Source organism: Ambystoma mexicanum, chromosome 6p, assembly GCF_040938575.1.
Source record: "Ambystoma mexicanum isolate Mex_15411 chromosome 6p, UKY_AmexF1_1, whole genome shotgun sequence".
NCBI classification, from domain to species: domain Eukaryota; kingdom Metazoa; phylum Chordata; class Amphibia; order Caudata; family Ambystomatidae; genus Ambystoma; species Ambystoma mexicanum.
This window is the reverse complement of record NC_090935.1, coordinates 885,653,050-885,680,287: the sequence shown is the minus strand read 5'-3', so window position 1 is coordinate 885,680,287 and position 27,238 is coordinate 885,653,050. Positions and strand designations below refer to the sequence as shown.

Sequence of the window (27,238 nt, the reverse complement as noted above, 5' to 3'; positions counted from 1 at the left end):
CGCTTAAATTGTCTGCGACGAAAGCTCACCGAGATGGTTCCAGGGTCATGATTTCCAGACTAACAGACCTGTTCCGCCTTATGTTTCAAGTTTGTTTTCATGTGCCTCTGCCATAAAACACCTGTTGGCTGTATCTGCTTCATAATGTGCTTTATTATCAAAAGGGCTCCAGCAAAGCAACCTATGACAATGTAACAGTTACCCATCACCCTGTCAATGGGGGGCCACTGGGGATTACTCTGTGAGGTATTAGAGATGCAGACAGCAGCAATATGGCGGATTTGGCACAGGTTTAGTCTCCTACCTTAAATGAAAATAAATAGGCAAATTAATGTTTTTATTCCATGACTAATGCTGGCACAGTATGGGAAATATCTGCATGGTGCTGCTCTGAAAACATATTCCATCATCATTATTATTATTTGTATTCGGGTATTTGTTGACCCTTAATCTGGCTTCGATGAGCAACAGTTCGAGTCACAGGAGATCAGGGAGAAGAGCGGGAAGGACCTGTATACAGGCAGGGGAGCAGGTCAGCTGAAGGGCGAGGTTAATTACTGCAAGTGAAGTGGACAGGGGTGAAGTAATTGGTGACGGGGGAAGGTCTAGAGGCGAGGGGAGTAGGCAGAAAATTCTCCTTTTCTATTTCTTTCTTTCCTGCATCGCCATTGTTCTATGGCTCCTGGTGGACCATTGAACGCCGAAGATGTTGAGTGTCTCGGCAACGTAGCTTGGGACTGGAGGGAGACTCCCTTGTATGATATGGTATGATAGGTTATTTATAACGCGCTTAATACCCAGAGGTTTCTAAGCGCGGACCCAGGGATCGAACCTGTGCTGCCCCGTGTCATCTTTCTTCCAAGGCGAGCATGTTGCCCCTGAGCTATCCTCCCGTGCAGATTAGAGGATGCAGCAGGATGGTGCAATCATGAAGGCGGTGCCAGGACAGGTCAGTGAGGGCTGGTATGATGTGGTCAAATTCGCAAGATACGCAGTTCCCTGTAGAACGCCTTTCAGAAGTGCCAGGGTGGTGCATGGGGGAGGCCTTCTAGGTGGACGTTGCCACTGTCCAGATGTGTGAGTACAAAGGTCTAGACGGTTGATCTGAAGTAGTTTGCATCAAAATGATACAATGCCGAACATATAGGCATCCTTACCATTAGGCAGATTGATACTAAGTCTAAAGATCTCTGTCCATTACAGTGTACTTCTGTGCCCTTAAGGTGCGCACGTGACAACAGGGACACCCAGCTGCTTGGCCCTGTAAAAATTAAGAAAGCTTCTTAAAGTGGATCCTGATAGAATGGCTCTCGTAATCTGAATTACGGGCCGATGGAGGGCCTGGGAGTTTAGGCGCGGGGTGGGGGGGAAACGGCACGAAAGCCGTAGGGAGCGGCATCCCTTTGGCGCCACAACACAAATGGCCCAGGAAGGGCAGGAAATGGCACCTGGCAAAGGTGCGAAAGGCAACAGCAAGGCAAGAACAAAGGAGGTTAGGGTATAAGTAGCCCCAGGAAAGTGCAATCAGAACAAACCAGGTAAGGAGCTCACCTATCTTGGGTAAGCTCCTAGGGCCTGGAAAAGTGTGAAAAGGAAAACGTTTGCCACCCAACCCACCCTACAAAGATAACGGAAGGAGGAGGAAGCAGGCAGGAGCCAGAACGCCGAGTACTTTCTTCGGTACACGGTACAAAGAAAGTCATAGGTGGCATGTGCCCAGGAACGGAGGCCCAAGGGTAACAAAGACTCGGGAGGAGCCTTGGGCAACTCCAACTGGACACAAGGTGCCCAAAAGCAAATTATTATGTTATTGTGTTTGTTATGTATTTTCTGTAAGAAAATAAAATGCCTATGGCCTATAATTTTTCCACAAAACAAAATTGGTCTGCTATGTTATTGCTTAGGTAGGGATCAGGTAATGAGAGTAAAGGGAGCCCACACTACTCACGCTAACGCAGTCATCCAGAAAAAGTGCCCAAGAAAAAGGAGAAAAATACAACTGGTATAACAGGTTACTCGTTACTGTGAGAGCTCCCCCATCAAGGCCATGGTCGAAGATAAGGTATGAGCAGCAAGAGAATGCGAGTTGACAGAGGGTGCATTCAGCACTGCAATCTTTGGGAAACGCGAGAATAGGCAAAGCCGAAGAGCGCTTTGGAGAGCAGACACAGAAAGAAGATAAGGCCTGGAGGCACACAGCTGTGTGTGAATCTGGATGGAATTATGTCATCGTTGGCCGAGGCTTGGGGGGCGAGTGATGGCGCGAGCTGGTAATCTAGAGAACAAGATGGCTCGATTGGAGGAGGCGAGAGAGCGGCGTCACATTGAAACATGCAATTTAGGGATTCGCCAGACTGCTGCGTCACTCTGACAGAGCACTGAACGGAGGCAGGGGAGTGAGAAGCACCATTTTGAGCTGGTTTCGACACCCACGCATGAAGCTGAAGCTGCCATTTCTACCCAAAGCAGCTTTTCATTCTGACCACAAGGACGAATTGTACTGCCAATGAAAACAGGATCTGAAGTAATTATAAGGACATGTTTTTTTTTCCAATGTAGAATGCAAACTACTGTTTGGATCATGACACTGAGAGAAAGCAGCCACGAGGTTCAGCATGCAGGGTGTCCACCGTGGAACTGTCGTTGCTGAACAGGCTGCTTCCTCTTTAATAACACTTTGTGATTGAAACAGATGGTTGCGATGTAGCAGCACAATGAGATGGACACGTGCTTCCTGGTGGTACAGTAGGATTGGGGTTACATGAGCAGGAGCTAAAGCCAGCTCCGGGGTGTCAGGCATCACCCAGAAAGCAGGAGCTGCCACTGGGGAAGCAGCAACGAATCCACAGCGCATTATCATTCTAAGAGGATTTTTATAACGAGCTTGATACCAAAGCGGTTTCTAGGCACGGACCTAGGATTCGAACCTGTTTTGGTCTGCATCGTCTTGCTTCCAGGACGAGCGAAGCACGAGCGCATTGCCACTGAGCTATAGATCTAACTTTCACTTGACGTGCTGGCCATTATGTATGATCCATTATGTTTATATGTGTCCTAGACGTGCCCTATTTCTTCTTTATTATCATTCTCGAACACTCAAAGTTGATATGACATATGCATGCTTGGAAGGCATCAGGAAGCTCCTGCTAGCTCTTGGTTCCAAGCTAACCAGGCTCACACAGTGTAAAAGTGGGAGCTACATAGCTCCCAGCTCCTAGCAGTTTGGAACCCTGCAGCCTCTGGATTGAGTGCAGCACCTTAAAACACACTAATGCTGAACTTGAAGTACTTCAGTTTAATGTGCAATTATTTAGAGCGTGCCAGATAACTGCCTTGCACCCAGGCCAGTCCCTAAGTGCTCCATATAGTCACCAAGATCTCGATGATCCCGTGAGGATAAACCGCTGCAAGATTCGTCATATACTATCATTGTCTTCTGTAATCCCTGATAGATGGACAAAAAAGTCCATCCAAAGTCCATATGTGTTATGTTTTTTTTTTCTTACTCATAGTGAACACAGGGGTATGAAATGCATTTACAATGCATTTGAAGTGTTCTCTTCACTTAAACCTCCAAAGAAAGCAGAGTGCCTTCCGTTTCTGCGTTTCTTTCTCTTGACCCAGTTGCCGAGATGTCGATATTCTGAAGCTCAGCAATAGGGAATGTGGGGTTTGCCTTGTTCCACTGCAGCAGTATCTGTTGTGGGCTGCAGACTGCAGATACAGTTGCAGTGAGGTATGTGTAGGGAGAGGTCTTCTGTGGGTGTCGCTGAGTGGCCGAACCCCAACCCAGGCCGAGGAGCTCCCTATTTCTTCAGGGAGCCCAATCCTGGTCATTTGCATGAAAGAAAATCACATTTTGTGAACATAAAGAATGAATACGTTTTACATGTGAAATATGTCTCTGATACTGCTTCAGCATGAAACCCTTCTGATGAAGTAATGCAAAGCGAGCTCTCCGCTCTATTACTCATCCTAGTAGAACAATGCATGTACTCACAAGACACATATACCCATTGGGACATCTTGTACACAGGATGTGTGGCTAGGTCTGATTCTGCACAGGGTTATACGTCCAATTTCGTTTGTGTGAATCTTCAGAAGCCTGCTTGCGACAGCTGCCGAACACCAGAGCAGATGTTGGGGTCTGCTGGGGTTGCCAATGCAGGGGGCTTGGGCCTCGAGGCAGAAGGGCACTCTGCAAGACAAACCTTGCTGGAGCGCAGCTCCGTCTTGTTCCAGCCCATTTCCTACCCTGCTTGAATCATGTCTTTAAAATCAGAAGGAATCTTCTAACATAAAACCGTGTCTGAGCCAAATGAATATGTAGCGGGTGAGAAACAGGCGAGCAGCAATTACTTCTTACTTTTGGCTGAAAGGCCTTTTCTTTCTCCAGGGAGTGATGTGTTTCGCTGTTTATCTTTTTTCATCTTTCCAATTCTTCTGTAACAAAAGCACTGCATGTATTAGGGTGAAAACACCCCAACCTGCAGCCTTCCAGAGTGGAGTGGGTATGTTATACGTGGTAGTCGGGGAGGGTGCCAGGGATGGAGTTGGTCTTTTCCTCATTTGAGCAGATTAATTGGTTAAAGGGAACACACATGTAAAACATCAAAGATTGTCCTCTCCCCGTCCCTGCCTTTTCTGGGACCTGTTTTTTAATTATGTGACGGATTGCCATCTTCAAAGGTGTAAAAGGTCTAGCTTATTTTGAATTTAATAGATTCAGTTTCATTATAGTGCAAACAAGTGCCTTTGCTGCGATAGCTCACAGAAACCCTCAGCCCAGCTGTGTAGTGACACAGGGCACGTTCAAAGTTCACCTGGGCATCCCCGACAACTGCTTGAACACAGAGCTCCTGTATTTAGAGGTGGCATTTTAATCATCCGCACCTTTTGTCTAAGTTATAATAATTGTATGCCTTAGTCAGTTTGGTGACATGTAAATCTTTAAATATAAGCCATGCCTACTTATAGCATGGTGACTGATAAAAGCACATATTTATACAGCCACAGCGTTTGGTATCATACTTGTGTCAATTCTGTGAGCAGTAGGGACGCACTGAAGGGGGGTCAGAACACATTGTCACTTGACATGATTCACCAGATCTTCACTAGGCCTCCCCCACAGACGATGGCAGCGCACATCGCCATACTCTGGAGAAAAGCACACATTTTTTTTCATTTATTTATTATTGTTTTGGTTTATTTTAAACCTTTACAAAAGAGATAAACATTTTCATCAACATAGAAAAGTTACATTTTAGAAAAGAAATAGAAATCGTATTAACCATCAATCGACATAAAATGTTAGCTAAAAACATAATATTCCTTAAGATTTAAAAGACAATTTTCTTAGTTTCGAATCACAGAATCAAATCCAAACTTTCCTCGTCTCTTCAATCAGTATCATCATTATACATACCGTAAAACACAGGGATATAGGCATCATGTCAGGTTACAAAAGTTTTTTAGAAAAGCAATGACTCTTATTTTTAGGACATTTGTGTTGCCATGTCGTATCTGGCACCACAGCAGTTCTCTATTAACACAATGTAAGTGGTCAACAAATTGTTCAAAGTATAAAATACGTTGGTGTAGTAAAGTTGGGCAGATTAGAATTAAGTGCTGCAGTGTCTCTTCCATTCCTTCCTCTCTACAGAATCGACACCATCCCCATTCCTCCTCTGCAAGCTTCCACCTTTTTAAAATGTAATTGGTTCTTAGGACATCAAATCTGAATCTCATAAAAACATTGCGTAAGTCACGCGAAGGTTATTTCTCCAAATAGACTTCGAGTGTAGGATAAAATTTCCAAAACGAATACATTTGGTGCGATGTCTTTGATAGCATAACAGAAAGCACAGTTTGTTGCCAATCATGCCCTTTAATAATTTTTTTTACCTTAAGTGGATTCGAGATAAGTGTATCTACAGATAGACCCAATTCTTGAAGGTACATTCGCATTTTTTCATTTTGGTGGTTATAATATATATTGCTACTATAATTTCCAATAATCGCATATAACATGTCCGGTGAATCGGTTAGGCACTTTCTCCATAAACATCATTTCTTCCACTTAATAATCGATTTCAACGATTGCAGGCCTAACTCATATCTGATAGCTTCGATTGAAACACATTTCGGTAGGAAGAAAAGTATCCCTTTCCATATCATACTCTCCAGAGGTTTCGGGTAATCAGAGTCCTCTAAATCCTGAAATTCTATCCCATACATCAGGCCTGGGATTCCCTTCATATTGTAGAAGTTTTACGTGGAACCAGGGTAAGTCTACAGTATTGATTTTCTAATTTACGCATTTGGCGTAGTATGCTCTCAGCTTTAGTTTTAAGTTGTTTCTTTATAATAACAGGTGAGCCAGATCCTATAAGCAAGTATCCCAAATATTTGAAGCCACTCTGGCAGGGTATCCATTTACCTTCCACTTTCCATGTAAAATGTAACCATTTTTTTTTTGGGTCTGCCTAGGCAAATAATGGTCGTTTTGTCGGCATTAATTTTTAGGTTTAAATCAGATATAAATGTAACAAACGCATCAATCATTCTTTGTAAGCCGACTTTAGTGCAGTCGAATAACAACAAATCATCGGCATACGCTAGCCATTATAATTGCATGACGCCAAGCTTTGGTGCAATCAAACCTTTACTCCTTAGTGCTTTGCCCGCACCGCAAACACAGAGATTAAATAAAGTGGCTGCTAGCATACATCCTTGACGCAAACCGTTTTGGATGCCAATCTCGGATGTCAGTAGACCTTCTGAGTTCAGCCTTACTTTTATTTTCGTCTGAGTACAAACTAATAATAATTTGCAAAAGGTGATTGGGGATCTTCAGGGCGTTCAATTTTTTCCATAAGGTCGGCCTATCAACAAAGTCAAAAGCCTTGCTTAGGTCCATTGCAGCTACAAAAATAGGATTTCCATCTTTTCTTAGTGCCTTAGCGAGTAAGGTTTTCATGATCAGTCCTCCACAGTCTGTGCCTTTTAAAGCCAATCTGTTTAATGTCGAGGATATCATTATGCTTAATCCAATCCTGCAATTCTTCTAGGACAATGGATGAAAAGATTTTTGATTCAGGATCAGTAATGGCAATAGGCCTATAGCTGTCTGGTGCTAATCTCAAACCTTTTTTAAAAACGGGAATGACTAAAGCCAGTTTCCATGACTGAGGTAAGGATTTTGTCATTAAGATATCTCTGTATAAAATGTGCAGGATTTTGGACCACAGGCTAATGTCGGATTTTAGTATTAGGTTGGATAAGTTGTTAGGTCCGGGTGCCCCAGAGTTGTTGGATTTTGTTATAATACGTGCAATATTCGGAATGGAGATGTCCAGGGACCAATTCCAAACTTCATAATTGTCATCTGTACAAATACCATTGTTGCAAGTATATATCTTCAAAAAGTGGTCACGCCATCTTCTCTCACTAATTTGGGTATATTGAATATCTTTTTGTGTTAAGTCAACATTGTTAACAATTTGCCAAAAGTTCGAGATATCCTTTCCTTTAATGGCATTGAGCATTTTTTCACCATCTTTTTGCGCTCTTAAAAACCTGTGATTAATCGCCCAATTCTTGTAATGTTGCTTGACTTTTTTAATCAAATTAGCTGTTTGACAGCTCAAAACATTCTCTCTCAGAATCCTACGGATGTCTTTCCTGATCATTAATTTATGGTAACGTACCTCAATATCAACGGAGTGCTTGTGTCGAGATCTATCAGTCCTTTTTAGATCATTATTTTCTGTAGCATATAATCTAATACGATTAACGTATTCAGTAAAGATGTTTGTACCAAAATACCATGCACGTTCCTCCGTGGGCATCTCAAAGACATCTTGTACTAGTACAGAGGTAAATCTCTTGGTTTTTGAATAGGTCCATCTTACTCTATTGCCTTTAGGGTTTACAATCAGGCCTTCAGTTTACTGTGAAGTTTGTTCGGTGAGGGATGCAAACTACAGTTCGATGTGTAACAGCTTGAGATCACTAGTAGGCATGTCGATAGTTATCAAATCAGACATATTTATCAAGACCACGAGTCACAAACGTATAATCCAGAATTGAAGTACACCCTCTAGTGGCCCATGTATCACATTCATTGGTTATTTTGGACATTCCCATGATTTACATAAAATTACACCATAACGCTCCTCTAAGTTTGAGATTGCCAGAGCCAGCTTCTGATTTAGAAGTTCTTAGGTTAGTGGTCAATATCAAACTATCCATATCTTTGTGACTAATATTGCAAGCCGCATTCAGATCACCCGCTATAATAACAAGACCATTCATATATAGCATACGCCATTCATCGATTTTGTTACTCAAATTGTTCAATTCATTTTTCAGCTGTATTATAGAGTATTTCAGAGGATTCCAGTATGCATTAATAATAAGTAAATACATTTTCATTCCATTCCTAGTTATCTCATAGGTCGCAGCCAAGAAGGAGTGTAGGCTCGATCATTTATCAGAAGCCAAGGCCTGTAGAGACTGTTTGCATGCAATAATCATGCCACCCATAGGTCGGCCTCTAGGACCCTTGGTGGCTGGCAGCTGTATCATGTCAAATCCTTCCCAGAGTAGTATCTCAGTAGCCCAAGTATGTTGCAGCAGTATCAAGTCGTACGTTTGTAAAACATCAGTCACTTTGTCATTTTGGATAAGATGGAGATAGCCTCTGGAGTTCCATGAGGCAAAGGTGATATTCCTTGCATAGCTAGAGAGGCTTTCTCATTTCATTTAAGGTGTTCATTGATTCTCTAAGTGACAGCGCTAGCCATCTCCATTCTTGTTTGTCATTTGTAGTGGAGGTTGCAATATCTGGATTAGTATTGTCAGTAGATGCTCTATTACGTTCAGGTATATTGGTCGTAGTGTGTCTAGAAGGTTCTTGCTGACAATTTTCATACTGCAAGATGTCGAAGCTTCTGCGTTGCAGGGATTCAGCCTCTTTCAGCAGAGTTCCTCTTACCAAGGGAGATATGATAACCAAAAAAGCACACACATACATTGGGTGGGGGAATAAGGTGACCCTGATGCAACCCCTCTGGCACAACAGCAATCTTACGGAACTAGGGAAACTCGCGCGTGGCCAAGGTGGTGGAAGCTGGAGTCACCAAAGTGGGCAATATAGCCCCATTCGAAACACTACAACAGAATTTTGGGCTCCCGGATACTGAGCAGTATCATTATATTCAACTTACCCACGCTTTGGGGAGACACCTGCCAGCATTTACTAACGCGCCCAAATGCACACCCTTGCAGTGTAATCTCCTGATAGAATGCATACCCATTAGAGTCACTTCCATCCTATATAACGCGTTAACAGCCTTTGCCGTCCCAGAGCTGACCAGTCTCAAATTAAAATGGGAAAAGGATGTAGGGGCTATTGATGCAGAAGACTGGATACAGGTCCTAATGTACCCGTGAGAGATTGCGATTGCTTACAGGCTATGCTTAATACAATTTAAGATTCTCCATAGAGTCTATTACCCTAGGGTTGCACTGTATAGGTGGAAGCAGGCTTCAGATCCGAATTGTCTACGGTGCCGGGAGGAGGAGGGCACCTTCATATACATCCTGTGGGAATGCCCCTGGATCAGAACCTTGTGGCGACACTGCTGTAGCAAATTAGCTGATATTCTAGGAAGAACTATACCACTAGAATCTAAAATACTGCTACTGGGTTTTCTCAATGAAAACATCACCAATAGGTGAGAAAGACTGTTCTTGTCCGCAGCAGTATGGCTGATAAAACGCAACATTGCCCAACGGTGGGGAGCACCGGAATGGCCGACCCTGGCTCAATGGATGGCTGATGTGGATGCGTGTGCATTAATGGAGCACAGAATATATACGGCACTGGGTTTTCCAGCAAAAATTAATAAAGGTAAATGGGAAGAGGGAGGGGACTAAAAGACTTCTGAGATGTCAGGAGATGGCTGAGTGGAGATACAATGTGATTCAATGTAACTGTTTAAATGGATGCTATATATGACTGGCTACAGTCAAACAGTTGATTATAAGGAAGTGAATGCATGTTTGTAAGGTTTGTTTTGGAAAACAATCCAAAAAAAATATTTTAAAAAATTCTGTGAGCAAGACCAGTTCTGATGGGACTGATGTGTATTGTTGTCTGGTCTGCCTGTCCACAACTGAGATGTGAAGCAATGCCAAGATGATGCCTCTTTGATTTCCCCAGAGAAAGGGCCACATCTTCCTCCTGGGCACATGAGCTTCCCCCAGGAGGTCTCCTGGGAACAGGTGCTTCCAAGGCACCACTGGTCTAATAAAAGCCACTCGCACACCATGGTGCTGACTACTGGAGTCCCTTTGAAGTCAGTAGGTATAGACAGGATGGGAGGATGGGCTTAAAGCCCTCCCCTCCAGGACCATACACCAATATGAGTCCTAGAGGGGCGGGCTTAATCGGACATTTTCGCGCTTTTACCCGCCGGAGAGAAGTGATGCAGTATCGATGGAAAGGGCCATCGATGCTGCATCACTTCTCTCCGGCAGGGGGGGGGCGCAGCCCCGACTTGATTTTGCGGGGGTGGGGTGGGCTCGGACCCCGGATCCCCCCGTACTCTGCGCCCCTGGTATGAACACGTGCCTTGATTGTCACCATATTAAAGCGGTCCTCATTTAGCTGTAGCTTCACTCGTGCATTATTAATAACTTCCAGGACACCCTGATGCAGCGTTTGTTTTGGTGTGTCATTGGTGGACAACCCATGACTTGAGAAACAATTTAAGATCCAATCTCGAGAAGCTGAAAATAAACAAACCACAAGTGTTACTACAACTACATGAGGACAGCTCTAATATGGTGAAAATCAAGACAGATGTTGACGTGTGCACCCCACAAACGGACACTGCACTGACGCTGACTACTGGCCCCATGTCACAGGGGGTTCCTTCATTAGTCATATGCTCATGTGCTTTTTTCAGCCATTAACTGCCCAATACCTGTAATGGGGAAGAAAACTACCAGTCCCAGAATCCAAAGTGTTGTTGCCTAAAAAGCCAGGTCAGGGTGATAGGGCTGGGTCCTTCTTGAGCTCCACCACCTGAAGTCCTATGTCGAGGTTTTGAACCTTGAAAGCAGTGCCAAGGTAGATGTTGTGGGTAAGAAGGTTCTCACGTGACTTCCATCGTTCAAACGTAAAGGCCAGCATGTGTTTTGCAGACGTTATTATGAGCTTTCACATCCCTCAATTGCAGGGTGGGCTTACTCAGTGCCTTTCCCCCACCATTGCCACCTTGCTGGTCCTTGATCCAGGCGTGCACATGGCAAGCCTTCATACCACGCACTGAAGGGGTGCCGCTGGGCGCAATGATCCGGGGTCTGCGGCTTCGGGTAGGAGAGGGAAGCGTGTAAAACAGATGCATTTTGTCCAGTGCAGGCTGCTTCTTTATGCTCGTCTACTGTTCACGTGGAAAGGGAAACGGAGCACCGGCATCGCTCCCTCTGGCTGAAGGCATTTGTCAACAATGGAAGGTCGTAGACTTGGCTTGCGTCCCCCTTTGTTCGCGGCAGAACTCGGCCTTCCTCGGTGCAGGCCCTTGCCAGTTAAATTAGTCGCCTTCCTCTCTGTGTTTACCGAGGGCCGCCCCCGGCGCCGGTGTGAATGGAAGATGAAATTACTGCTAAGGTGAATGGATAGATTCTGTCGGAAAACGATGGGCCTGCTTTCTTCTTAGGTGTCGCAAGAGCATCTGTTTATAGAGAACTTCAAGGCATAGAAACTTTGCATGGACGTCTTGTAGGTCCTACCAGCCTGCCCTGGACAATGCCGGAAACGTGGGAAATGGAAATAAAAATAAAGTATCATTGATTTGTGTAGCGTATGTTGCCTTTCTGACCCCGCGGGAATACATCAGAGGGCATTTGACTTAAAAGAGGAGAGTTTTTAGGAGTTTCTTGGTAGTAAAATGTCTGTCAGCGAGGAAGTGCTTTTTTACCCAAGGCAGAAGGATATACGTCCGAGTTCACTCAACATGATTGAACCTGTCACTTTTAAGCTGGGCACAGATCTCCCCCATGGATGCGTTAGTTCACCGAGCTAGTATACTGGGTAAAGCGAATGGTAGCGTTCTGCGCGACTCACTGCAACCTATATGTACATGCAGTGATGATTATAAAGGATTTATGCTAGGGAAATCCAATACATAGCAACTGTTTCCCTCATACTTCCGGAAGGAGTGGAAGCTGGCCTTCTGCTGCCCAAACACTTACATCCAGAACTTTCCTTCCCCTCTCCAGTCTCACCCGATGTGAAAACACCCAGTTCCACCTCATGTTGCCCACAAGGGTAATCCTCCATCAGAAAAGTAATACTAACCATTGCATTGCAATCACCATTTTAGTTTGGGCTACCTGCAACCCGAAACTATTGCATTAGTGTACAGATAGGGAGAAATGGCAGGGGAGGGGGGACACACAGCTTGTAGGTGTTTGGTTGTGTGCCCACCCATTGACTGGGTTTATAGTCATAATGTCGAAAAAAAAATGTCGACAGACAAAAATGTCGAAAAAAAAATGTCGACAGACAAAAATGTCGACATCCTATACTTATAATGGAAAAAGTCATTTTTTCGAAAAAAAAATGTCGACATTTTTTTTTTGACATTATGACTATAAACCCTTAAAACTATCAACACCTCACCCAACACCCCCCTGCCACCCCCCCCCACACCCCCCAACCACCCTTTCACCCCTCATACTCAACACATACCAATTATTTATTTATTTATTTATTTATTTATTTATTTAATAATCAAATAAATAAAAATTGTATTTACTATGGGGGGTCCCCCCCCCAACCCCCCCTCACCCAACACCCCCCTGCCGCCCCCCCACACCCCCCAACCACCCTTTCACCCCTCATACTCAACACATACCAATTATCTATTTATTTATTTATTTATTTATTTATTTATTCAATAATTAAATAAATAAAAATTGTATTTACTATGGGGGGGTCCCCCCCCCCCAACCCCCCCTCACCCAACACCCCCCTGCCACCCCCCCACACCCCCCCAACCACCCCTCATACTCAACACATCATATATATATATTTATTTATTTATGCATACACTAAATTAATGTCGAAAAAATATCGAATAATGTCGACATTTTTGTTTGTCGACATTATTGTTTTTCGACATTAATTTGTCGACATTTTGACTGTCGACATTATTGATGTCGACATTATGACTGCACACCCATTGACTGCCCATGGCCATGCTAATCCCTATGACCATTCCCACCCAATTCCTGCCCCTCCCTGCCCAAAACACCTCCTCACGGGAACTCAAGCCTCACCATCAAACTTTGAAACCAAAGCACCTGCCACTGTTTTTTCAAAGCAGTCTTCTGAGAGTTAATGACTTATTTGGACCTGTAAACCTGCTGCTTGTGTAATAAAAATGGCTTAACCAGGTCTGCCTCAGCCACTCGATTTACAAGCACTATACGGGTCCTTCACTGAAGTCCTGTTAAAAACAAGAATTGGCAATGGCAACAGTTTTGGCTTGTGTATAAGTATTGGGTATTACCAGGCACTGCTATTAGATGCCGAGGTACGCGCACCATTTAGCACCTGCTACCATCAATGGCAAGTTAATATCACTACGGCAGTGCCGGGCAAGTGCCTTGCCCTTGCCTACACAAAAGCCCAAACTGTTTGCATTGCCAATGCTTGTTCTCTATTCATGTGGGGAATAGATCACAGTAATACAGTTCACAAAAAAGGAGATCCAAATACACCAGATCATTTGCCCAGCTTTACCTTCATCTGAATCAGTTGGGCAATCCCCCAGCATTAAAGGGAGCCGCCTGGCTCCCATGGTAGCAATGCATTCAGTTCAAGGAACTCTGCACAGTACACTCAGCCTTCAGAGACGGGGAAGGGAACAAAGTGCCTACAGAAACTGCACCCCTCCCCTGCTAAGCTCCCAGTTGTAACCTGCAAGCTTGTAATGTCATAAACGTGCATAGTTTTCAGCTCTCAAACTCCCTGGATCCACAATTGTTCTTTACTTTGTTTTTATTTCACCATGAAAACAAAGAAGCAAGAAACCAACAGAAGGAGAGCACAAATATAAAAAGAAATGACCAAAGCACAATGACCCCCACCCCATCAACATATAATAATCTCACTTTCTAACCCTAAAGGGAGAGTACCTCACCCCACATTCACCAACCAATTCCTCCCATTCAGTCGAATACCGCAGACCCATCGATGGTTATGCAAGTCTTTCCGGCGATCTATCATTCACGCCCACTTCTGAATTCTGATCTTCTGCAGTATCACCCTGCTCGTCTGTTTCGCTAGTCATAGAAGCTCTCAGCGGACAGCAAATGTCTCTTGGTCTGCTCCTGCTGGATATAGTTAATGTGTATGAGTTTCATGTCTCTCACAGTTATTCAAACAACTCAACCATTCTTGAAAGCTGAGTGCCCGCCTAGTCCCCAATGCCCTGTCAATCAATGAGCGTGCCACTACAGAGGCCATACCCAACAACTGGTTATCATCCCAGTTTCCAATATCAAACAGTGATAATGACCATGTCTCATATGAGTCAGGGACACGAATGGAGATCATCTGACCCAGGATCACAATAACCTGGTCCTAGAAAGGGAATATGTTGAGTACATTGCCACACTACATGCATAAAGTCATCTGGATTCTGGGGGCATCTGTGGTGTTTAGCAGACCTATCAGGATAATACTTCTGCAACTGCACCTAGGTACAAAATACCTGATGCAGGAACTTGAAGTGAATCAATCAAAATCAGTCGTTCAGCGACAGCCTCCGACTATGCATACACACTTGTTTCCACTGCGGATCAGACATCACACTCCCCAGTGATGCATCCCATTTCTCTCTTGATGTGATCTTCTTGTCTCCATTTTATAATTGTATCATCTTATGTATGGAGGACACTCATTTTGTATACCTGTGGGTAGCTATAACATAATGTGCAATCGGGCATATCAGCGGTGTATCCGGATAACTAGGCCACCCAGCTGTAAAGGCTTCTCTAAATCTATAGTCCAATAGCATGGTTACCGCATTCCATCCACCGCCTTTCCTTCAATTGATCCCACGTGATGAATGTCCCTTCTTGTATCATATCTCCTGAAGTATATACACCTAATCTTTCAAAATGACGCTAAAAAACCTTTTCATGGTTGACTTCCATACCATGTACCTTTTAAATCGCGAACCCTGGTGTGAAAAATCTTCCGCTCCCACCAGAGATGCAACCCGATCCCAGGCTTTGCATGTGATGCCCAACGGCTGTACCTCATACCTCCCACTCACCCTCCATTTCCCACAAAGCAACGCCCTCAATTCGTCAGGGAATGTTGTGGCTTTTTCTATTCTATTCTAACATGAGGAAGGTCAGGGGAGGGAAACCACCACCAAACTGCATTTGCACAGCTAAATAGTAGCCAAACATATCGGGGTACTATAACCCTCCTCTCTCTAATGGTTGTGTCAGCTTGCCTACGAGCCCAAACTAGCCGAATCATCATACTCCATAGACATGCCCAAAAGCTGACTGGAGATGCTATCGGTACATTATTAATAATATACAGAAGTTTGGGTAGTATGACCATCTTGGCAATGGAAATCCTGGCAGCCTGTGACCATGGGAGGAAAATCCAGAATCCCAGTGATTTGGCCGAAGCCAAAATTATCGAGGCTGAAATGACCGAAACCAAAGTGTTCGAATAACCAAAAGTTCGAACACTTTGTTTTCGGACATTACAGCCGCGATAATTTGCAAAAAAAAAACACACACACACACACACACACACACACACTCTTTTTTTTAACAGAAGGCTGCGGGGGTGTCCCGCAGCCCCCGCTCACTATACCATAAGGTATAGTGAGCGGGGCAATGCGGGGGACACCCCCGCAGACCCCGTTTTTATTAAATGCTACCACCAAAGGATCGAACTTTTGGTGTTCGATCCTTTGGTGGTAGCATTTTTTGAACTTTTGGTCATTTCGACCTTTTTTTTTTTAGAGCATTTCAACCTAAACCAAAATCCATGCTTCTACTCTGTGTTTCAGATGTTCATGATTCTTCAAATAGTTCTCAGTATAGAGGGAAGAAGGTGTCGTCGTCACCATTATGCCTAAATACTTAATACCATGGGGACACCACCTGAATGCTTCACCCAAATCTTCTCGTTGTACCCCTGGTATCAAAGGTAGCACCTCAGATTATCCCAATCAATCTTTATCCCCGAAAGTTCACTGAAGTACTGTATGATATGATATGGCATTTATAACATGCCTGTACACAAGTGTCTCTAGGTGCGATAAGACAAGGAGGGGGGAAACAGAGGGAGGACAACACAACGATCTTACTAGGCCTTGTGCCATTCAGATCTCGCAAGTGCAGCGAAGTGGAAAGAGAAAAGCGCCAAGTGGGCTGGGAGATGGAGAAGTGTAGGTAATCAAAAGGACAGCCATAGGGTGGCTCAGTGGCGGTAATCCAAAAACGTTCAGCCAACGAGTGGCTCATAAGTGCAGAGAGAAGGGACTGTAGGGTTACAGATACAGGCCACAACTGCTGGGGGAGCCAAGAGGCAGTGCGAGGTGCAACTGGACATGAAGGAACCTGTGCCCAAGTTCAGAGGGTGGCCAGATGACCAGTGCATGGAGCAGATGGGCCATCAGCAGGGGAGAGGAAAAGAGAAAGCAGAAGCGAAGTGGAACCTCTTGAGTTACTTCCGGAACCGGGGGTGGTTCTGCTCAAGTTTGAGAGAGGCAGAGGGAGGCCCCAGCTGATGAAAGAGATCTGCCCCTAACTCTCTGTTTGGAAAAGTGACTGACCCTCACAGAGTTGGAGGTGGATGAGCAGAGAGCTCGAAAAGGGAGATGTTTAGGAAGAGGGTTGGAGGGAGTGCAGTCCCACGTTTCATTAAGCCTTGTTGACGATGCAGAGGGCCTTGAACTTGATCCTTGCCGCCACTGGGAGCCAATGCAGAGATTTCAGGGCTGGAGAGATACGATTCCTGGGCTTGAGGCCAAGGACACGTCTTGCAGTACTGTTCTGGATAAGTTGTAGAGGACGGAGAGTAGAGGCAGGGAGATTTAGAAAGAGGCTGTTACAGTAGTCCAGTCTAGAGAGGACCAGAGCTTCTGGGGGAAAGTGAGGTTTGGGGGGAAAGTGAGGAAAGGAAGAATAACACTGAGGTGCAGCTGATGGTTTGACTTCTTAGCTACATTGGAGATGTGAGGAGAGAAGGAGAGGCTTGAGTCGAAGATGACCCCAAGGTTCTTAGCCTCACAGGTAGGGGCAGGAGGAAGGACCAGAGTGGGTGGCCAGGGAGAGACCAAGGGTTGTAGGTTTTGTTTTAGGTTTTGTTTGGGATTCTTGACATGAAGTAACATATCGTCTGCATAAAGTGAAACAGTTGAGACATGCAAATAGATTTTTACCCCCTGTGGGTGTGAAAGACTCATATGCAGCAGGCCAGTGGCTTGGCTCTACAGCCAGGGCAAACATAATGGGGTACAGAGGGCACCCTTGCCTGTTTCCTCTCAGTGGCTCAATGAAATCCGAGACTACCTAATTGGTGAGCACTCCTGCCTTAGGGGAAGCATAAAGCAGCTTGACCCATTAGAGAAACACTAGCCCTAGCCCAGACCTACGCAATAGCTCGAACAGGAAAGGTCACTCCACTGAATCAAAGGCCTTCTCTGTTTCGAGAGAGGCCACAATAATTGGATTCGCAATGTCAACATTATGAATCCGGGAGAACAGGCATCGTTTGTTGTTTTGGGTCGATCTACCTGGATCAATCCTGCTTGGTCTGGAAGGACCCATGCAGGCATATGTGGCAGCAATCTGTCCGCAAGCAATTGGGCTATTATTTTATTACCTGTGTTTATTAAGGACAAATGCCTATAAGAAGTACATTTTCGGTGATTTTTGTTAGCCTAATGAGGTTTCATACATATTTCTCAGGTCGGGTATGAGCAGGTCTGCAAACTCTTTATACATCTCGGCTGTAATGACATTTAACCCCAGAGCTTTACCATTGGGGAGAGATGGGATCACAGGGCATAATTCTTCCTCGGTAGGAAATTCATTTAGAATACCGGGCTGCTCATAGTTGAGCCACCCAAGAGCTACCCTTTATAAAAATGCCCCCAAACTTCCGTTGATCAGCTAGTGTTTGAGAAGAGTAGAGGCGATTATAGTGATTATAGTAGTCTCGAAAGACGGTTTTGATCCCCTGGAAGTCTCTAGCTGTCACCCCCGTTGTATCTTCAATCTCCAGAATAGACACCGGCTGCCTTTCACGCTAATTTGCCCACGCAAGGGTCCGACTAGGCCTATCTCCCTCCAAATTTGCTGCAGCCGCTATTGGATCACCCAAAAACCTCTCCTACCTACCGGAAATAGTGACACATTCTCACCTTGTTTTTCGTAGATTAGCCCCAATATCAAGGTCGTCCTGTTGCACTTCAAGCACTTCATTTCACCTTCCAAAGATGACAAGAACCTCCTTGAACGTTTCCCATATTGTTCTCAAATCAGGTACTGATCCCACGTTGGTTTAAAAAATTGTTGTATGTCCCACGCAACATCATCTCTCAATATCTTCGAATGCTCAACCCCTAAATCTCAATCTGAGTAACTTGTGCAGGTCTTGAAAAGGATATTACAATGGGTGAGTGATCAGCAGTGTTTAGGTGGATTATTTTGGTGTCTGTTAAAGACCTGGCTACATCCGCTGTCACCATAACATAGTCTATCCTAGATGCACTGTTAAGCATTCTGGAGTAGAAGGTATATTCCTTCACTTTGGGATTCCAGAAGCGCCAGGCATCCACAACTCTTTGATATTCTGCAAAATTACCCCATGAGGTGGCAGTCTTTGGTAGTGTGTTGTACTGTAATTGACCTATCTAGTTCCATTGACCAGGAAATATTAAAATCACCAGCCCATATAATCTCGTACGCAGCAAATTTCGGAATAAAATGTGTGCACGTCTGGAAAAAATCAGGGGAATCAATGTTCAGGTCATAGACATCTATTAGGAGAATCCACAAACCCAGGCAGTCACCAGCTAGAATAATATAACACCCTTCCGCATCACCAATTTGTTTGTGAAGTCTGAAATTAAGTGACCTATGTATATATGTAGCTATGCCGCTGGAGTGTAACGAGAAGGAGGAGCCATACCTATGGGCCCCCACCCTTAGCCCCTGGGAAGCTTACTGTCTGTACTCAAATGCAGATCCTGAAGGAACACGATTTTCATCTATTGTCTTTTCGACTGGTTTATTATCAACCAAAACTTGTTATTATTGGTGAACCCGCAAACATTTCAAGTCATCACCGTTATCGATTCACCTGCTATTGCGTGAAATTTACAACATGAGATTATTCAACCCCAATATGTTAACGCCTACCATCTCATTACCATCTTTTTCAAATGATTGTTGGCCTCGTAGGGAAACGACAATGTTCGTGAGATGTGCTATGATTACTGTGCTTAACCAAATCCAAACAACCCCTTGAACCTCCAACCCCACCCACGCCAAAAACACAAACATACCGGCTATCTCTCCCACACATCTCCCTTAACAACAAAAAAGTAAACAATCAAAGACCCGCAGTTACTGCAAAGTTGGGGAACTACTGACAGCTGCTACAGCTCCCTATGACAGACACCATCTCTTCAATGTTCACTTTCCTCTGTAGTGTGTCCATGCCTGTTGCTTTTCAGCATTAGCTGCTCACCCCACGCAGCTCATGGACAGAATACGTGATTGGGCATTCAATTTATATGCATATTTTCAACAGAGTGATCTTCACGGCGAGCATCCCACGTCAGAATCCTTTGGCTGCTTTTGGATCAGGGAAGAATATAACCGTACCATTGTGAACAATCCTCATTTTTGACAGATATAGCATTGCATATCCAACCCTTTTTTTTCCGCAGGTTAGTTTTGACCTCCTGGAAAGTCCTCTTTTCTTGGACCTATGGACTAAATATCGGGGAAAATATGAATTGTCGCAGCACGAAACCTCAGATCACATTTCTCTCTGGCAGCTTTAAGCAGCATATCCCTATCTCTATAGTTGAATATTCTCGCTATGATGGCATGTTCTGGCGCTCCTGGTGGTGGTCTCGGGACCAGGGAGTGGAGCGCCCTTTCAACCACAAACATATTTGATACTTGCGTGCCTTCCAAAGTGTCCAAAAGCAATTTCTCAGCAAACATTTCCATACTGTCTATCGCAGTTGATTAGGCACACCCAGTATACATAGATTATTCCGCCTGGAACCCCACCTCGAGATAATCATTCTTTGTCACTATCTTCATCACCGTCTGTTAGACGAGCACTGTCTCTTTTTGCAGTCGTGCAATCTTATCTTCGCCACTGCAAATTCTTTGCTCTGCAACGGACATACGCTTCACAGTTTTTCATTTTGTACTGCAGCGATATCTACTTTGCAGGTTGGGGCGTATCATTCGGACAGACTATGGCATGAATCGCACTGTGCAGAGTTCTAATCGTACCATTTTGTCCAATAGTATTTTGGCAGGTCTGTGCCCCTCCTCCTTAGAACCAAGAGTCTCCCCAAAGCCCTACCTTTGTCATAATCTACATTTGGGGATAGTGGAGATTGTGGCATAGGGGGGTTCTGCTGCATGTATCCAGCAATGATTATAGAATTCAACGCACAGTTCTATTAGGGTCTCTCCCCGCATGTCATTTCCTTGTGGTTGAATGATGTGCTTATACTCCCTTGAATGTCCTAGAACAGAGAGCAACGGCAAGGCACCTGATTTTGATGTCCTTACGTGCTGCTAGCACGAACCGAAAGCCCAAGATTGGGTGGAATGCCAATCAGTGGGTCTATGGGTCAACCTGCTATACAATGTTGTATGGACCGATCCACTGCCATTTTGTCCACTGTAATCAGTATTATATGCATTTAGAGGTAGTTTGAGGTGTACCGTGCTTTATTAAAATAAGTAGTACTTTGCTATATTCTTTGATTCTGTCCCGTTATTTGGTCTGAGATCTTTTATTGGTAATTACAACTAGCACAAGAGATGCTTCAAGGTGCTAGACCACAGAGGGTTTTTCTCAAAAGGGAAATGAGAAGTACTGCATCTCGTCTGAGTACATCTCACTCCCAATCCCCAAGGACCCTTCACCCAGGTGATCCTCCCTCGCTTGTCCAACCCCAGGGTCAGTATCCAAGAGTGATGGCCTTTGCCTGGCCACCTGAGCAGAGGATCCCAAGGGAGAAGGAGTGAGAACCCCTCAGGTTTCTCACAGTGGTACGCTCTGAAACTGTACAACCTACGAAACACGCCTCTCCATCCAATGTTATCTTGCAATATTGTTGACCTCGGTCAGAAGTTGGAACAGAAAATTCAAGTTATGTTTTTAAAATCTCATTCTTGATTCTCCTACAAGAGACTTGGGTGAGAGATGATATTCACTTAGAATGCTTTTTAACATTTGTAGTCCTGCATATACATTATTTAAAACTTCTCTGCTGTAAGATCCAACTATGCAATCATTGCACGCCACCGTTTTTGCACTCAGAATGTTCTCATTCTGTATTTTTGGCTGCGCAGTGACCACATAGATCCTCCCAGCATTGCTGTTGCCGCCATCTTCACTCCCTGCTCGGTCACCCTCACCCTTGCTTTATTGTGTTGGCTTGTGATTTGGGGTTCTCCTCAGGTCGGCGTGGGGTGAGCAGTCAGTTAAGCATCCTCATGGCGGCCCCGTCAGGCTTTTCCTTGTACTCTTTTAGCCATGGCGGCCCACTCCATTGCAGACTGGTGTGTCTCTCACGCCTCTATTATGATGCCTTTTATTTTTTCCTTTGCCCTTCTCGTATTTTGGCATGCACCCAGTTGCTACTGGGTGCAAATGGAGAGAATGGTTGCTTCTATAGGCTGTACTGCCATTAACGTCCCTTGCCCCATGTTGAAGGACCTTGTTTTGCTCGGGCTTTTCACCTCAGGTTTTTGGGCCATTATGGGGCTTAATGTACTTCCTAAACCACCTTTATCATCTCAGTTCTGCAGACAGGGTTCTTTCCATAATGAACAGTTTCTACCCTCTACCTTAACTGCCTGCTTTATGGATGGCATAACCAACACTAGACTGTGTCCATATGTCTAAGGTGCTGCATACTGCTCTGATGACATGAATTCCTTCCCGCCAGTTCTTGCTTCTCACACAAAACTTCAGTCTGAGCATCTTTCATGAGAAGACCAGTTCCTCATGAGCAGCCTAGCACTGGTGATTATGCTGAGGATATAGAGCCCAGTGTTAAGAGTCACAATGGCACCCTATGGCCCCTTGACTCTCCCAATGGAGCTCACAGTTGGGATGCTCCTTTCTGAATTGGGCTATACCATGCCATTCCAGACCAGAGCAACACCCAATGGGGATCTCCATGGCAGGATAGGACACAAACGATTGTTTTCCCATTTATATATCGATATTTATTTATTTAATTTGTTTACCACTTTTCTCCAAAGACAACAGAGGGTAAAACGCTCTGAAAATAATACAAATTATATTAAAAGATATTGAAAGTCAATTAAAGCGGGTAAGATAAAATGTAATATGGATAAAGTAAGAAAGACAAAACAAATTATCCTGATATTATCCTGAGAAGGTTTTTAAAAACACTTTGTCATTTTCATCCTACATCATTTTACGAGTGCAGATCTTGATCTTAGTACACTATTATCCAATTACATTATCCTTTCACATTGCAACTAATCAGAGGAGAAGGATCTGAAACCCCTGATCACAAACTTCCCCTTATACAGCTCCTCATCACCGCCCCTCCAGGTTTTCACCCCGTTCCAATAGACTCACCCTATCCTGTCCCAATGAACGGTTAGAACCTCCCTCCCCACATCCCCCGTCTTGACTGTGAGGTTGTCTAAGACGGTCATAATTCCAACCGTGCCTCAAGCTTGTCTCAGGCCTCGTGCCACACAGTGTACTGAGACTGTCTCCTAATGGAACCACATTCCTTTCAGCTTACCCAGTTACGCATTGCCCTACACCAATCACCCATCTTTGGCCAGCCTGTGCCTTCCAAGGCATGGCGATCACCCATTTTGCAAGTAAAAGCCCCAATGGTGCCAATATGGAGATAGCCCTAATATGCCCTCCTTTCCTGAGGGGTCTCAGCACCAGCAGGCAATGCTTCACCCCAAACTGAATCCTCACCTCAACCATCTGAAACATCTCTCCACAGACCCCTTCCCAGAACCCCTTCAGATGGTCCCATGCCCACCACATACGGAGATACATTCATGTCGCCCTCTTACACCTCCAACATGTCGGATCCGCACCAGGAAGTTCAGAACCATTTTAACCACCTTCACCGGGTGGCATAAGCCCTCCTTACAAACTTATACTGTATCCATTGAAATCGAACATTATTACATACTGGTTTCACATGCATGAGAACCCTGCCCCATTCCCCTTCCCACTTAAGTCTCAGGTCCCCTGCCTTCACGTCAAGTTTAGCCGTATCCACTGCATACAATTCAGAGACATTCCTACCGCTCTCTGCCAACTGCACCAGCATTACATTCACCCAGTGGCTACGAGGCCTTTCTGGAAAACCCTCCCAGGCTACTCTTACCCCTTCAATCAAAGCAACAAACTACAGGAAATTAAGTTGAACCGTCGAGTGAGTAACCCTAATCTCTGTGAAAGTGATGGACTTGTCCTCTTTGTAAATATCACCAACTAGGCCTCCTTGTCCCAGTCACCCAATAGTACCCCCCGCCCCTTCCGCTGGAGCAAATACCCCAGTCTAATGCAAGTCAGGAGTATTTCTGACATGACGGGGAATCTCTGCCCCAGTACCTGGGTAGCCCTCCACCAACTCCGAATAGTGGTACATACTGGAGTCTGGAGCTGCGCATGTTCATTTTCCTGTCCCCTGAGCAGTTCCAGTAACCGTTGAGGCGTGGACTCAATCAAAATCCAATCAGTAAGACGGTCCACATGTGGGAGAGCAAACCAGTCCACCATATGCTGCCACACCGATGTCCAATAGTAAGATCTGACATCCAGAACCCGTCTCCCTCTTAAACTGACAGTAATTGCAACGTGCCCAACGCAATCCTCGGAATACCCCCTTTCCATAGTAGTTTGGGCAGTATCCCATGAAAAGCCCAGAAGCAGGCTGCTGGCAAGAACATGGGCATCACATAAACACGTACAACAATTTTGGTAGCTTAATCATCTTCACAAGTACTGCTCGTCCCATCAGAGAGATAGGGAATCTTACCCAAAATTCTGCAAGCTTGTCAAAGGTGGCCACCGCCTTGGCCACGTTCTGCTGTTACATCCAGTCCCAGCCAACGCTCATTGTTATGCCCAATTAACAGAATCTCCCTGTCAGATCTGCATTCCTTAATGTGCCAACTCACTTCCCACCTCCTTGGCTAATGTGTAGATAGCAGATTTGTTAATAACCAGCCCCTAAAGCCTCCCAAACTCTCCAACTGTTGCCATAACCCAGTCTAAATTTGCCACCGGATCCCACACATATAAAAACACATCATCGGCATATAGGGATATGCAGTGTCCAGCCCCAGACATCTGTAGGCCTCCAGCTTCATGAAACTTCAGAAAAACCCTTGCCAGAGGCTCGATAACCAGCGCAAAGATCAGAGAGGACAGCAGGCACCCCTGACGTATTCTCCACCGCACTTGCCAAGGACTCGAGACCACCCTGTTAACCTGCACTTTAGAGGTCGCGCCCCTACACAGGAATAATTGAGCCCCCTGTCCCATTTTATGCAGCACCATCCATTGAAAATCCCAGGTAACAGAGTTAAAGGCTTTATACGATTTCAAGATGACCACCACCACCATCTCCGACCATTGTCACTATTTATCCAGGATCAGGAGCAGCCATCTTACATTTTGCAAGGTGGACCTAGCTGGTATGAAACCAGTTTGGTCCGGATGCACCAGACCCTGCATAACCAGCGCCGGGCAACCCGCCAGTAGCTTACACATGATCTTTATGTCTATATTCATCATCGACAGCGGGCGATGCGATGCACAGTCCCTCTCATCCGTTCCCTCCTTTGGTAGGAGTATCACCAGCGCTTCCATCATTGAGTCTGGGAACTTGCCACACTCCCATGCCTCTAGAAAAACCTCCAGGAGCTTAGGTACCAACAGCTTTCTATTTGCTGTGTATACCTCCACTGTAATCCCCTCTATCGCTGGTGTCTTACCCAGGCGTAATCCTTCGACTGCCCGTTCTACCTCATAAACCTCCACTTCACTCCCTCTGTTCCTCTGTAAGCCCACTAAGAGCCGCCTCCTCCAACCACTGCGCTGCAAGATGCGTGTCAAACAATCACTCTCAGCATATCGAGTGGCATAAAACGCCTTTAACACTGCACACATATATACCCTCCTTTTCTGTGACCAATATGCCCCTGCAAGATGTGCGGAGGAACCCCCTTGAATCCCCACCGCCTGGAAACATGCACAGGCATTGAGCTGGTGGTATCATTGCCTTTCACAGTGGAGCGCCCACCACAGAGGTTACAGGGGGTGGGGGGCTGCTACACCCATAGATATGCCCAAAAAGTTACGACATTGGTCAGATTCCACATACATGTTCTGATCTTTGGAAGAGGAGATACGGAAATGTGTGGATAAGATATTAACAGAAGGTACATTGGCAAGGGGCGTGGGGTGGAAGGAGAGAAGGCGACTATATATAATATATTTGAGCGATTTAGGTGAAATAAGCGAGGCCATCCAGGTTTCAACAACAGAAATAGACATACAAAGTTGGTCAGAAGGTCAGGCGTGAATGAAGCAAAAGAAAGGAACATTTGAGAATCAGCCGATCGATTGAAGAGGTGATGTGTGCCCAAGGCATTGAATAAAGGGCGGCTGGCTGATGCTATCACCATAAGCAAGAGAAATGAAATATGCCCATATATGCTTTATATTGCACCAATGTGCCCAGTGTTTCAGGCAATGACTTCAAGAGCTTCACAGAAATGTCTAAAGTCATATGGGTTTACCAGTGGGTGAGTCCAGAAGTCCTTATGTGCTACTTTCTAAATAATTTTTCTAAAAGTATTCTGCAGATTCAAAACTCCCCACACAAGTCACGGCACAGTACCCCTAAATACATTAATCTGTTGGATCAGCCTAAATGTGACCCACATTTGTAGTTTAAGATTTCTGGTCATTTTTTAAAAACTTTTTTGGGAGGACTTTTTTGACAATGTTTGTTCTCTTTTTGTAAAATGATGTAGAGGGATATTTGCGTGGCTTATCTTGTAACAGGTCCCTATAAAAGCACGCACATGAATGTTGTTGATATTTTCAGTGAACAATGGCTGGAGCTTCCCCCTGTGTTTTATGCACCCATTTGGGGCGCTTCACCTGGCCGATAATGGCAACAGGGCCCGGAGCTGTAAGCCCTCGGTCCCGGGCCATTAACGACCGGAAAAGGCTGCTGAACGGGTGCGTGTTGCTAGATTCTGCACTCTTCAGCAGTCCAGGCAGTCTGTGGTGATAATTAGCAGTCAGGACATTAAATGTGATCGAGGTCTGAAAGCACTTCTACTTTTGTACACACCCCAGTTTCAGGGCCTGGACAAATTAACCTTAAGTCCCACCGCTAGCCTGGCTCTAACCGTAACCTCATTTGAATTTTGTTGGCTGTTCAAATGTTTATAATTTACATTAGCACCCTGACCGAGGGAGCCAGCCAATCGGGTGGCTAGGAATGTAGGCTTGAATCAGCGATGAAGGCCTGCGTTCCATGCTGCCTGAAGGCCAGCTCCCCCGCCGCTATCTTCCGCCCATTTCCCACCCACACTACTTAGTCGCCGCAGCCGCTCCTTCCCCTTGGCTCCATCAGGCTGCCATGGAAAGGGAATGACTGAAAATCCGTTTATTTTTTATAGCACCCTGGGTTTCCGCTTTGGTATCCTGCGTCCTAATGGCCCTAAGCCCCCGTTCAAAGTGCTGGAACGGGGGGGGGGGTAACAGCCCTGAGCCCTCGTTAATGGCTTGGGCTGTCAGGCCGTTGTTCCCCATTCCAGCCCTTGGAACGGGGGCTTAACACTACATTCTCCCATTTTCCATGGCTCTTTCTACTGTTGCTGCTCTCTG

General features: G+C 45.1%; 1 protein-coding gene across 6 annotated transcripts in view; it reads left to right on the top strand.

Moving 5' to 3' along the window:
- EPB41L4A (erythrocyte membrane protein band 4.1 like 4A) overlaps positions 1-27,238 on the top strand; it is a 1,024,616-nt gene that overhangs the window by 635,336 nt on the left and 362,042 nt on the right. The window lies entirely within an intron of this gene.